The sequence below is a fragment of the Tamandua tetradactyla genome, chromosome 4 (assembly GCF_023851605.1).
Source record: "Tamandua tetradactyla isolate mTamTet1 chromosome 4, mTamTet1.pri, whole genome shotgun sequence".
NCBI lineage: Eukaryota > Metazoa > Chordata > Mammalia > Pilosa > Myrmecophagidae > Tamandua > Tamandua tetradactyla.
Genome location: NC_135330.1, coordinates 96,594,210 through 96,606,856, shown reverse-complemented (window position 1 = coordinate 96,606,856; position 12,647 = coordinate 96,594,210). Strand labels below are relative to the sequence as shown.

Genomic DNA, 12,647 nt, shown 5'->3' with positions numbered 1-12,647 from the left:
ACTTGGACTTCATCCCCTTGATGAAGTCCTGGCCCTTAACTAAGGTGTCCTTCAGTGCATCTTTCATGCTTTCACTCCATAGACTGAAGATGAAGGGACTCAGGAGAGGTGTGATGACGCTGGAAAGGATAAAGAGGATCTTGTTGAGGTGCAGGCTGCTCTTATATGAGGGGTAAATATAGACAAAGATAGAAATTCTATAGTCCATGGGGATCACAGTGCATTGAAAAGCACAGATGGCAAAGGCTTTGCATTATCCTTGGCCTGAGACCATCTTCAGAAGTTGGAGATGACTTACACGTAGAAGACCACTGTGAGTTAGAGGGAGTCAGTGAGCAAGACTAGAGAGCTGAGGTAGTCTAATAGGTCAATGGTATGAGCCCAGGCCATGGGGAGGAGGGTTCACTGTCACAGAGAAAATGATCAATCTCACTGGGGCCACAGTATGCCAGTCCTGCCTTAATGATGATAACTGGAAGACTAAGGAGGAAGCTGCTTATTCAGGAGAGTATTACAAGATGGACAAAGAGTGAGCTGGTCATAATTATAGGGTACTGGAAGGGGCTGCAGATGGGCTACATAAGGGTCATAAGACATTATAGTAAAAAGGATGAACTTAATGCATCAAGAGAGAAAGCAAATATAAAGCTGGGCAAAGCATTCACTAAAGAGGATGTCTTTCTTCTCTAACAGGAAATATGCCAACATCTTGGGAACAAAGTATGTGGTGGTAATGATTTCACTGAAAGGGAGATTCTAAGGAAGAAATACATGGGTGAATGGAATTTATTATCCATGAGAGTCAGTGTAATAATGAAGGCATTTCCAAGGATTGTCTCCAAATAAGCCAATAAAAAATGTAGAACAGGAGGTCCCCAGTGGCTCTGGTGATATGTATCCTAATAAGAATAATCTGTCTCCATGGTCCAATTGACTTCATGATGGATGGAAGAATCTCTTCTCTTAAGAAAGCCAAGGGAGTGAAAAAGAGTAAAATACATCACTGCATAAATCAAAACCTTCTAAGATGAAGGAGTTCTATGTATTCTTCCATTTCTATTTAAAAATAGCTATGTGATTGAAAACACAGCTGTATTAAATGTTTTTGTTTGTTTGTTTGTTTCTTTGTTTGTTGCATGGGCAGGCACCAGGAATTGAACCTGGGTCTCTGGCATGGCAGGTGAAAACTCTGCCTGCTGAGCTAAGTAGCCTGACTTGTATTTAATATTTTTATCACTTCCAGAAAATAATATATGAAAATCAATGTTCCTAATATTTAGCATATAGAAAACTTGCATTTCCTAACAGTTTTTTCCGAACTCCATAAAAGCTGTGTTGTTAACCCAAATGATAAAAAGGCAGCAATTAGTATGTTCTTGTAAACTGGCTGCTACATCTGTGCCTTCATGTTTAACTACTGTGAGTAGTTAAATATGTCAACCAATACTGGCTTCTAGAGAAATCAAAATGAAATTGTTAATCATCCCTGAGATACTGAAAATGGTTGTGTCTAGAGAATTTCAAATTTTACTGCTATCTTATGTAGGCATTATAGAAGTCAATATAATTTATCAAACGATGGAGAATTTTAAAATTTTAAATGAATAAAATCTTAAAAGGAACATTGCTGGACTATTAACATCTAAAATTTTGAGATATTTTGAAACAAATGAATTCTTTTTATATTATGATTTTGGAATGCTTGCATAAATGTGTGTGGCATCATTAGGTATTAGCCATAAATGTTTGAGGAAACACTTCATTCCATAGAATGGTATCTCTCATGTAACACAATTTAAGTAAATTGGTAGTATCAGTGGACTGAGAAAATTCCAAATTTAAAGATGAAATTTTAAAAATTTTCATCTTAAATAAAAAACACCAGTAACATGCCATTTTGATAGGAAAGAAAATTTCAAAGAAGATCCTCAAGCCAAAGATAACTTGGGAAGAGCAATACACAAATTTCTGAAAAGAAAATAAGGCAAAAATTAAAGGAACAAACAATGAAATTTTTCAAAAATAATGACATGCCCAATGCAAAATCAACATGTCAAGTGTATCAAAACACATGAATGGATTAAGCTTACATAGTTTAATCATAGACAAAAAAATAGACAAAATCAATTAAGTGCAATTTTGTCAAATAATACAATTTTAGTATCTACCATCTATGTTTACATACAATCAAACTAGCAATGCAGGACAAACATTCAAAACTTAAATAGACATTATTAATAGTATTTCATTTTATTTGTCTTATAAATGAAGAGAAGAAAAATTTCAACTCACATAAATGAGGTTGCAGTATAGCATATCCTGTTATACACCAGCTCCCTTAAGAACCTGGGTTTGACTCAGGCCATGGAAGTAATGTAAGGAAATATAAAACAGAAGGAAGTCTGTATTCTCAAAATCATCATATTACTGTACATTACTGAATACATCAAGTCCCTTCATGTTACTCAGCAGGGGGTGGTAAGGGGGGTAATGAGGAAGAATGCAAGAGAAAGTGGAGAAAAAGAGATGGAGAGGGGCAAATGGAGAGAAAGACTGATTGATTAAGGAAGGATACAAGGAATAAACTCTTTAGTCCCTAAGCATTTGAGGAGGATTTGAGGAAATTGATGAGAAAGAGTGACTAATAGAGACAGTAAGCAATGGGATAATGTCAGAAAGCCAGAAAATAAATGGTGGGAATCTAGTGTTGTTAAATCACTAATATAATTTCCTTGTTGATTTTGTAAATAAATATTTTTTAAAAAGCCAATCAGAACTTTCAAGACTAAGCAATATTCCCTAACATCTTAACCTCAAAGAATTATTAAGCTTCTACTATGGGTCGAGGCTATCTTCTATCAGGACTAAAAGCTTTTTATAAACTTAGGAAATACCAGTAGGTTTCTATTCTTTTTCTAAGACATCCAATTTGCTCTATAAAGTATCTCCAGACATGGCAGAAACTTCTTGGCTAAGGAAAAAGCAAGAGAAGTTGGACTTTCTTACATTTTTTGTTTCTTTGGAAATTGGTCTTCAGAGCCAAGAGGAAGGAACTTCCATGGGAGCTGCTGATACCAAATCAATTCTGAGGGCTTTCCTCAGCACACACCTGGAAGGAGGTTGTGCTGAGAATAACACGGCTTTAAAATCAGCTCAGGATCCCTCATGGTGAACCTTTGCATTTAGAAAAAAAAAAAAACATAGTTTCTTCTCTCTATAAATTTTGCATTGTAAACTCTTTAATGAATCTTTTCCACAGAAACTCTAATCAATATCAAAAACTTTATTTTCCTGAATGACTTTTTAAAAGCAAAGTGTCAAGGAGTTTCAAATATTGTGAATAGCAACTTTTTGAACTTTATCCTGAGAAGTGGGGAATGTATCCATACTTATATATGTATGCACATATGCATGTATTTATGCATGGATGTGTATATGTGTGTTTACATACAATCTATAATCATGCAGTACCTCAGAACTGTAGCTAGCTATCCTCCAATATTGGCATGAATGGAATTCAATCACTGCTTATTTTCGGTGGCTCTAATGAATGTGCAGGATTATTTCATGAAAAGAAATCCATGGATGTGAAATCCCAAAGTCTATTATTAGGGCTACAACTATGGTTGAGCATTTGTGTCCTGCACATATACCATTGGAGAGGGATTTGGGGAAAGCTGAAATCTACTTCCCACCCCACAGAGCAGTGATGATCTCTGAACTAAGGCACTGGGGAGGCTTTTGTGAAAGTACTTGCTCATTTATGTTTCTTTTCCTAGTTTGCATGCACAGAATGAACATTTTCTCTAATTTCCACTGAAGCCTCTTATGCACTGTTACCCTGCCTAATATGTTTATAAATCTATTTTTGACATTCTTCAAAACCTTATTTCAAATCATAGCCAATTATGAATTATATTGCTGTTGTACCAATAACTACATTTGATAGATGTTCTAGATTGCTAGCTGCTGGAATGCAATATACCAGAAACGGAATGGCTTTTAAAAGGGAGAATTTAATGAGTTGCAAGTTTACAGATCTAAGGTCGAGAAAATGTCCCAATTAAAACAAGTCTATAGAAATGTCCAATCTAAGGCATCCAGGGAAAGATACCTTGGTTCAAGAAGGCCGATGAAGTTCAGGGTCTCTCTCTCAAGTGAGAAGACACATGGCGAACACAGTCAGGGCTTCTCTCTCTGCTGAAAGGGCACATGGTGAATACGGTGTCATCGGCTAGCTTTGTCTCCTGGCTTCCTGTTTCATGAAGCTCCCCGGGAGGCGTTTTCCTTCTTCATCTCCAAAGGTCGCTGGCTGGTGGACTCTCTGCTTCGCGGTGCTGCAGCATTCTCTGCTCTCTCTGAGTCTCTCTGAATCTATTTCTCCAAAATATTTCCTCTTTTATAGGACTCCAGTAAACCAATCAATACCCACCCAAATGGGTGGAGACATGTCGTCCCTTAATCCAGTTTAACAACCACTCTTGACTAAACCACATCAACCAGGAGATGATCTCATTACAGTTTCAAATATACAGTATTGAATAGGGATGATTCTACCTTTATGAAATGGGACTTATATTAAAACATGGCTTTTCTTAGGGGGCATACTTCCTTTCAAACCAGCACAATAGACTATATAAAATATTTTCTTGTTTTACTTATGCATTTTCTTCTTTCTATATTATTCAATATTCCCTCTACAGATTGAATGCAATTCCCTCTTCAAAATCCAACACTTATTTAAAGCATTTTTATAGTTCTTATGACCCAAAATTTATTTAATAAATGCCTATTTTATGTAGTTAAATTTTAATTACCTGTTTATTTCCATATACTATTTATACAAGCACATGCAAACATACACACAACTTTTTAGTAGTTTGCACATGGATGGCTTACTATCTGTTTAGTGTCTCTTTCTTTTACAATTATCTATGCTGTAGAGGGTCAAGAAATTATCTTATCCACTTTTGAAACACCAGCCTTTAGAAGAGTAACACTTGTATTGTGGTTAAAATATTTGATAAATAAGTAAGGGTATTAGTGAATGAATGAAAACTTGACCAAAAGAAATATGAAAATGAAAAGTTACATCTGTTATAATTCTGGAAATTTTATAGAAAAGCAATATTTGATAACCTTAAATATCTTTCTGGAAGAGAATTCAAAATGAATATTAGATCAGAAAGCTGAATTATAATATTGGATCAAGGTGTCATCCATGGCGAGTTTGGAGTTTAAGTTTTGTAGAGATATTAAGTAGGATATAATATGATGGATTTAGAAATAACATATAGAAATTAATAATTGGGTCCTGTGACCAGAATGTGAACTTGAGGACTGTAAGTGGTATCAAGTTTGACAGGATTTTGGTATTTATACTGTCAGTGGAGTCAAAGAAGAAGAGCATTTGTTTAATCCTTCCTTCCTCACGTCACACAAAGACCATGATAATTTTCAAAAGTCATATAAAGAAAGTGTGCATTATGAAAAATTCCCCACATTACTTTTAAGTTTTCAAATAGACGAAACTTTACCTGCAGGTTTCCTAGAATGTCATTTTCTTCTAGAAATGGCTTAATACAATCCTAATTCATTGTTAATTTCTATAACATTTACAATCTACCCAAAATTATTCCTTATCTAACTTATGTTGCTGTAAATTTCAGAATCACAAAACTGACCATTTGTGAGGGACCTTTTTATTCTAGTTATTTCATAGGCATTATTGTTTTATATTTTTATTGAGAAATCTTCACACACACACAGTCCATCCAAAGTATACAATCAATGGCTCACAATGTCATCACATAGTTGAATATTCATCACCATGATTATTTTTGAATATTTTCATCACTCCAGAAAAAGAAATAAAAAGAAAAACTCATATATCTTATACTCATATATCTTTAACCTCCCTCTCATTGACCACTAGTACTGTTATAATCTATACAATTTTTTTTACCCATTATCCACCCCTATTATTTATTTATTTTCATCCCTATTTTTTATTCATCTGTTCATACCATGGATAAAAGGAACTGCAGATCCAAGCTTTTCACAATTGCATGGTCACATTGTAAAAGCTGTATAGTTATACAATCATCTTCAAGAATCAAGGCTATTGTAACACAGTTCAACAGCTTCAGGTACTTCCCTCTAGCCACTACAATACACTGTGAACTAAAAGGGGACATCTATATGATGCATAAGAATAGCTTCAGGGTAACTTCTTCATTCTGTCTAAAATTTCTCAGTGACTGAGGTACAAATATTCCTATTTGGTGAGGGTATGCTTATTGGTTTTCTTTCCCTTGGGAACAATGAATTATCTAAAATTGATAGAGTTGATGGACTGTGGACTTTGGGCACTATACATGATGCCTGATGAATGTGGATGGCTGAAGGATGTGCTGACTGAGAAGTAGATTGGCAAATGATGGTGTATACTTATGAATCAATGTTGTGCTGCTACAAAAAAAGAACAAAGTCTTGAGGCACGCAATGATGTGAATGAATGTGTGGGACATTTGGCGGGGCAAAATAAGCCAGAAACAAAGGACCAACAATGGTATGGTCTGCTTTAGAAAATGCTTATAAGAAAACAGGGGCCTAGATTATAAGCTTCTATAATGGACACATTGAATCCAGAGTCTTAACTATTATTTCTGGATTTTGAGAGATTGTTTTGTGTATACACATAACCTGATATTTAGAGATAAGAATGAAACCAAATAAATTGAGGTTAAAGTAATTCAGAACACAGGGGTAAAGAAGACATTGTTTATATTTTAGAACCACACATATTCTTTGAGACCAAAGGAAGGAAAGTTTATTTGGTCTGGAACTGAATTTTTCTCCAGCACATAATCTAACTCAACCTATCTGTAAAAAAAAATTCAAAAAAATGGCCATGGTGATGAAAACACAGCTATGTGATAATATTGCAAGCCATTGATTGTAACCATGTCAAGAATGTTTGTATGTTTGTTTGCTGTTTACAATAAAAACATGTAAAAAATTTCTCAGTGACTGAGGCTTTATTTTATCTCATGTCTCTCTTCCCCCATTTGGTCAAGAAGATTTTCTCAATCCCATGATTCTGGGTCCCAGCTCATCCTGGGAGTCTTGTCCCATCATTGTCAGGGAGAATTACACACCTGGGAGTCATGTCTCACATATGCAGTGGGCAGTGATCTCACCTGCCAAGTTGGCTTAGAGAGAGAGGAAATATCTGAGCAATGAAAGTTCTCTAGGGTTCTCCTTAGGCATTATCGTAAGTAGACAGGGTCTCTTTTGCAGGAATAAGGTTCACAGGAGCAAAAACCAAGATTGAAGGCTCAGCCTATTGAATTAGTTAACCCCACTGCTTGTGAGAATATCAAGAATTCCCCAGATGGGGAAGTTGAATATTTCCCCTTTCTCCCCAGTCCCCAAGAGGAGTTTGCACATACTTCTTATTTTCTGCCCCAATTACTCTGGGATATATTGAGGCATCAGATTAATCTATACAAACCAACAAGATCTCATGCCTTATTCAAGATTCCATGTAATTATGGTGTTCAAATACAAGTTAAATTAGATAATGCAAATAGACTTATTTTTAACTCTGAGTAAAATTTTACATCATTGAAAGGCAGGACCTCATTTCTTCCTCAAACTGAACTATTTCAATCTTTTTATCTTCACTTTCACTGATTCATGCTTCTGCCAGCTTTAATCTTCTGTTTAAGTCTTAAAATTAATTTTTGACTCTGTTACTGTGGCCTTCGACCCTAGCATAATTTACATCTCTACACTGACATTCTCTTTGTGTTTATTTATTTTTTTTCCTGAATTCCTTTAGCTCTTTGAGCATAGTTAGGATATTTTAACTGATATGGCTAAATATATATGCCAACACTAATATATTGTTCTTGTTTTTTAACTCCACTTTTTAATTCCTACATGATCTAAAAGGCAAGTGCATAAAATGTATTGCTATAGCAGGGGGTATTGATTCAAAATATAAACACGTAATTTGTGATAAGAGCTACACAAAGGTGGGGACAAAGAAGGTTATAGGAAAATAGTTTGTATATATCACTTAAGTTGGTATCAAAGCAAGCAAGGTTGTTACAGATTTAAGATGTTAAAGTTAAGCCCCATTGTAAGTAAAAAGAAAATATCAGAGAATATGTAAGCTCATAAGGACAGACATTAAAGTACAGGATGCTGGGGCAGGGACTAGATGGAATGGGAAATTACTGCATAATTGGTGTAAGTATTCAATTTGGAGAGGTGGGAAAGTTTTAGTAATGGAAGGCGGTGAGGGTACCACAACAAAGCAAGTGGAGTAATCCACTGAGTGGTATTCTTTTTAGTGATTGAGATGGCAAAATTTATATTGTATATGTGTTCCACAATTAAAAAAACACAAATAAGAAATCATTGACAATTAAATGCAATACATCATCCTTGATGGGCTCTAGTAAGGGAGGAGAAAAAGGCTAAAGAGACATTGTTGGGACATAAGATAAAACTGAATATAGACTATTAGAAATATAACAATGTTAAATTTCTTGAACTTGATAGCTGCAATTAAGGTGGTTGTATAACCACCTTATATATTCACCAATGTGAATATCCTTGTTCTTAGGAAATGCACATGGCAGTATTAAGTGTTCAAGGAGTATAATGTATATGGTCTAGATTCAAGTGTTCAAAAAATGGATGAATGGATGGATAGATAGATGAATATGCTATAGGGAAACTGTGAAAAGTTAGAATTGGTAAATCTGGATATCTGGGGGATAGGATTATTGTCACGTTCTCTCTGTCAGGCTATTATTATTTTTGTAAGTATCCTGTAAGTTTATGCACAATTCAAAATAAAAAGTTAAAGAGTAAAACAAAGCAAAAAAATGTATAGAGCTCATATTTGGAATGAAGGAAATATTTTGGTAATGGGCACCGGTTGCACTGGCACACATTGTGAATATCATTTACAGCATTCAAAAATATTTTTTGCTGAGTCAGTGAGCTTCTGTGGGGTGGGTGGGGCTGTGAGCCTATGCCACTATTCGCCTTTCCAGGAACAGCACATGTGCCTGGCCTGGGGCAGTCTAGAGGCGAGGTGTGTTGCTGGCCCTGCATGATGGGAGCCTCTTGGGCAGCTGTTTCTCCTGAAGTTGAATGGCACCTTGCTCTACAGATATCCTCCGGGTTTGACTGCTGCTCTAGTGTTCAGAATTCTTGCCTCTGTTCCTAGTGAGGTTGCTGCCCACAGCCCACTTAGGATAACGGTGATGGTTGACATACTGAACATTGGTAAAAAGCTCTATGAGCATAAAACAAGAGAAGTCTATGAATTATTAACTAGTCTGGGAGAAGTCCTGCAGTCTAAAGACCAGATAATGACAAGAAGTGCAGCTAAAAGAATTACCTGGAAGGAAAATCTGCCATCTCAAATAAAATTCTCAGTTGTATTTTTCAGCTGTTACAGGAAATAGGTATAAAAATTGCTTTCACTAGAAAATGTGGGGAGACATTTTTCATTGCACCCCAATGTGAAATGATTCTAAATGAATGGTTTTCTAGAGGAATAGCAACTGTTTCTTTTCTCAAAGGAAACCTGGCATTAAGGAAGGATCTACCTAAAGTGTAGATATTTTTCAAGGATGATACCAATAATGATCCTCAGTATTCTGAGGATCAGTTAATTGCTTCAAAACTTTGATTTGCTGGACTTGTTATAGGCCAAGCTGAAGTTGATGTCATGAGTCATGCTACAAAGGCAACTTTTGAAATATTGGAAAAGTCCTGGATACCTCAGAACTGTACACTGGTTGATATGAAGATTGAGTTTGGTGTTGATATAATACCAGAGAAATTCTACTTGCTGATGTTACTGATAATGATTCCTGGAGACTCTGGCCATCAAGAGATTGAATCCAACAGAAAGACAGACAAACACTCATATCATGACCTCAAAGAAGTAACACCTGAAAGACTCCACATGGTAAAGAAAAAATTTGAGTGAGTTTCAGAGAGAGTAGAATTGTTTCTGAAATCAGAAAGTCAATACAGTGTTGTAGTATTGATGGACTCAATGTTTATATTGGTCACTGTAAAAAAAAATCAAGAAGGTATGTGGAAATTTTGGCATTCCATGTGAACTTTTGGGTAACCTCTGCCCATAAGGGGCCAGTTGAAATGCTAAGGATTAAAGCTGAGTATGAAGGGGATGGTATTCCTGCTGTATCTGTTGCAGTAGCAGGCAGAAGCAATGCTTTAGGTCCAGTGATGCCCTGTTACGCTGCATATCCAGTCATCGACTGCCCTCCCCTCACACCAGACTTGGAGGCACAGCAGAAATGGTCTTCTCTGACTACCCAGTGATCTTGGCTGTTTAATCATACTTTCTCCAGAAGGTTCAGCTCAGGTTGATGATCAGATATTTGGATTAAACAATTATTTGGAATGGGTTAAAATGCAAGTAAGCATGTTAAACATATAGATTTCCTTGAAGCAAGCTGAGAGGAAAACCAGAGATTGCAGTTTATAAGAGCATGTTGCATTTTTTAGCTGGAAAAACTACAAATTTCTAAATTTAACTGCAGAAAAAAGCAAGATCATTCTAAACCAAGCAGAAAACAAAATTTACTGAATAAATTTAAAAAAAATATGTTTATTGATTTGCACTTCCCTGATGGCTGCTAATGTTGACCTTCATATAGTTTTTGATCACTTGTATATCCTCTTTGGAGAGATACCTATTCAAGTATTTTGCCCATATTTAATTGGGTTATTTATCTTTTTGTTGTTAAGTTGAAGCAACAATATAAATGCCAGTAAATATACTGGCATTTATATTTACCTTGGTCATTAGCATAATCACAGAACCTTATTTCTTCATTTGGCTTTCATCTATTGTCTACTGTCCTTTCCTTTCAACCTTAATAAATCCATGTTTGACAAGACACAGCTCCCATTTATGGCACTGGGTGTTCTCTCCATAAGGCTGGATTATTCTTGGAGAAACCCTATCTGTTTGCTTTTACTTCCTGTGTTCCAATTATTTTATCAGGAATAATTACATAGCCACTATTTACAAATACTGAAACATTTTTATTTGGTGCAGCTGATAGGCAGTCCCTGACTGATACTGCTAAATATTTCATAGGCAGACTTCAGTCTCACTTCTTGGATGCTTGTGACCCATATTGTTCAAAAATCAACTGCAATGATGGTTACTTATAGAGATTCCCCCTCACAAGGTTGGCAATGACTAACCAGCTGTGGCTTATTTTCCCATGAAAACAATCCTCATCCATGATGTATGTGACTGATCAAGCAAACCATAGCCTATGTGCCAGAATGCAACCCACCAATTTTTCCCAAGAATGGGCAAAAAAACATATGGTTTCCTATTGGCCCCAAAATGCCCATAGCTTAGTCCTAATACCTATCTAAAAATGTCACTTCTCCTTACCCTAATCCTTCACCAATCATATTATAACCCATCAGCTATACTAACTCTTCCTTGCCCCACATTACACAATATATATAATGTTGTACAACCTTCCCAGGAGTGGGCTGAAGTCTATTCTTCACAGCCCCTCTGCTGAAACATTTCTCAATAAACTTCCCACCTCCAATCATCAGTCTCTACATCTCAGTGCACACTGGTTTTACTAACAGTTACATTACAAACTACATACATCAAAAGAATGTAGAAAAAAGGTAAAGAAGGTAGATTGTTCTTCTACTTAGGCCCCTCTTAATTCTCCAGCTGCTGCAAGCTATCAGTTGCAATTGCTCAAGATACTAAAGTTGCAAAGTTAGAATTGGAGAGAACAAAAACTGTACTACAAATGGATGTGTTCAAATGCTGCAAGCATATTTTAAGATAGTTTGGATTTCTTACATCTGATGTCACATATATGAAAGGATGAGTATCTTGTGAGATATGCAGTACTGATGGGCAGCTTCTAAAGTCATAATATTTAATGACTTTCTTCATTACTTTCTTCAGAATAGGCAATAGCATTACTAAACTGCTTTGTGTTTCAAGTGAATTCTAGGGCAGATGTCCAAATTAACAAAGCAATTAGAAGGACCACTTTCTCAATGCAGAATGTGCCAAAGGATTGCAAAAGTTGCAGTGGAGGCCAAATTGGAAATTGACAAGGAAACTTAACTAAGCTTATTCAAACCTCACTTAAGGGAGAAAGTATGTACTTGGACAACTGGAACTACATTTGCTTATATCTTCAAAATGACAGATATCTTTGAAGGTAGCATAATTCATTGTATGAGGAACCTGGAATAATTGTTTGGGCAGATATGTCAAATGGAAGAAACCATTGGAAACACAAATCTGGAGAATAAATTTGCAGAAGGTATCACCAAAATTGGGACTGTGTTTGCTACAAGTCTGTACATATAGAGTCAATTTAAGGAATATGTGGTTTCAAATTGTTCCTGCCTATCTTCTTGAAGATGACTGGAAATGCTTACAAATATTGATTTTGTTCTCCCATCACAAGACATTCATTCTCAAACATTTTAATACATATTATATTTAAATCAAACATCATTCTATTGAGCATATTACATATATGTTAGTGCATAAGAATTACATTTTTAAAATAAAAATGTACATC

At 35.7% G+C, this 12,647-nt stretch overlaps 1 pseudogene; it reads left to right on the top strand.

The window, feature by feature from the left end:
• Window positions 1-419: 419 nt before the first annotated feature.
• LOC143680424 (bifunctional phosphoribosylaminoimidazole carboxylase/phosphoribosylaminoimidazole succinocarboxamide synthetase pseudogene) lies at window positions 420-10,546 on the top strand (annotated as a pseudogene).
• Window positions 10,547-12,647: the final 2,101 nt, after the last annotated feature.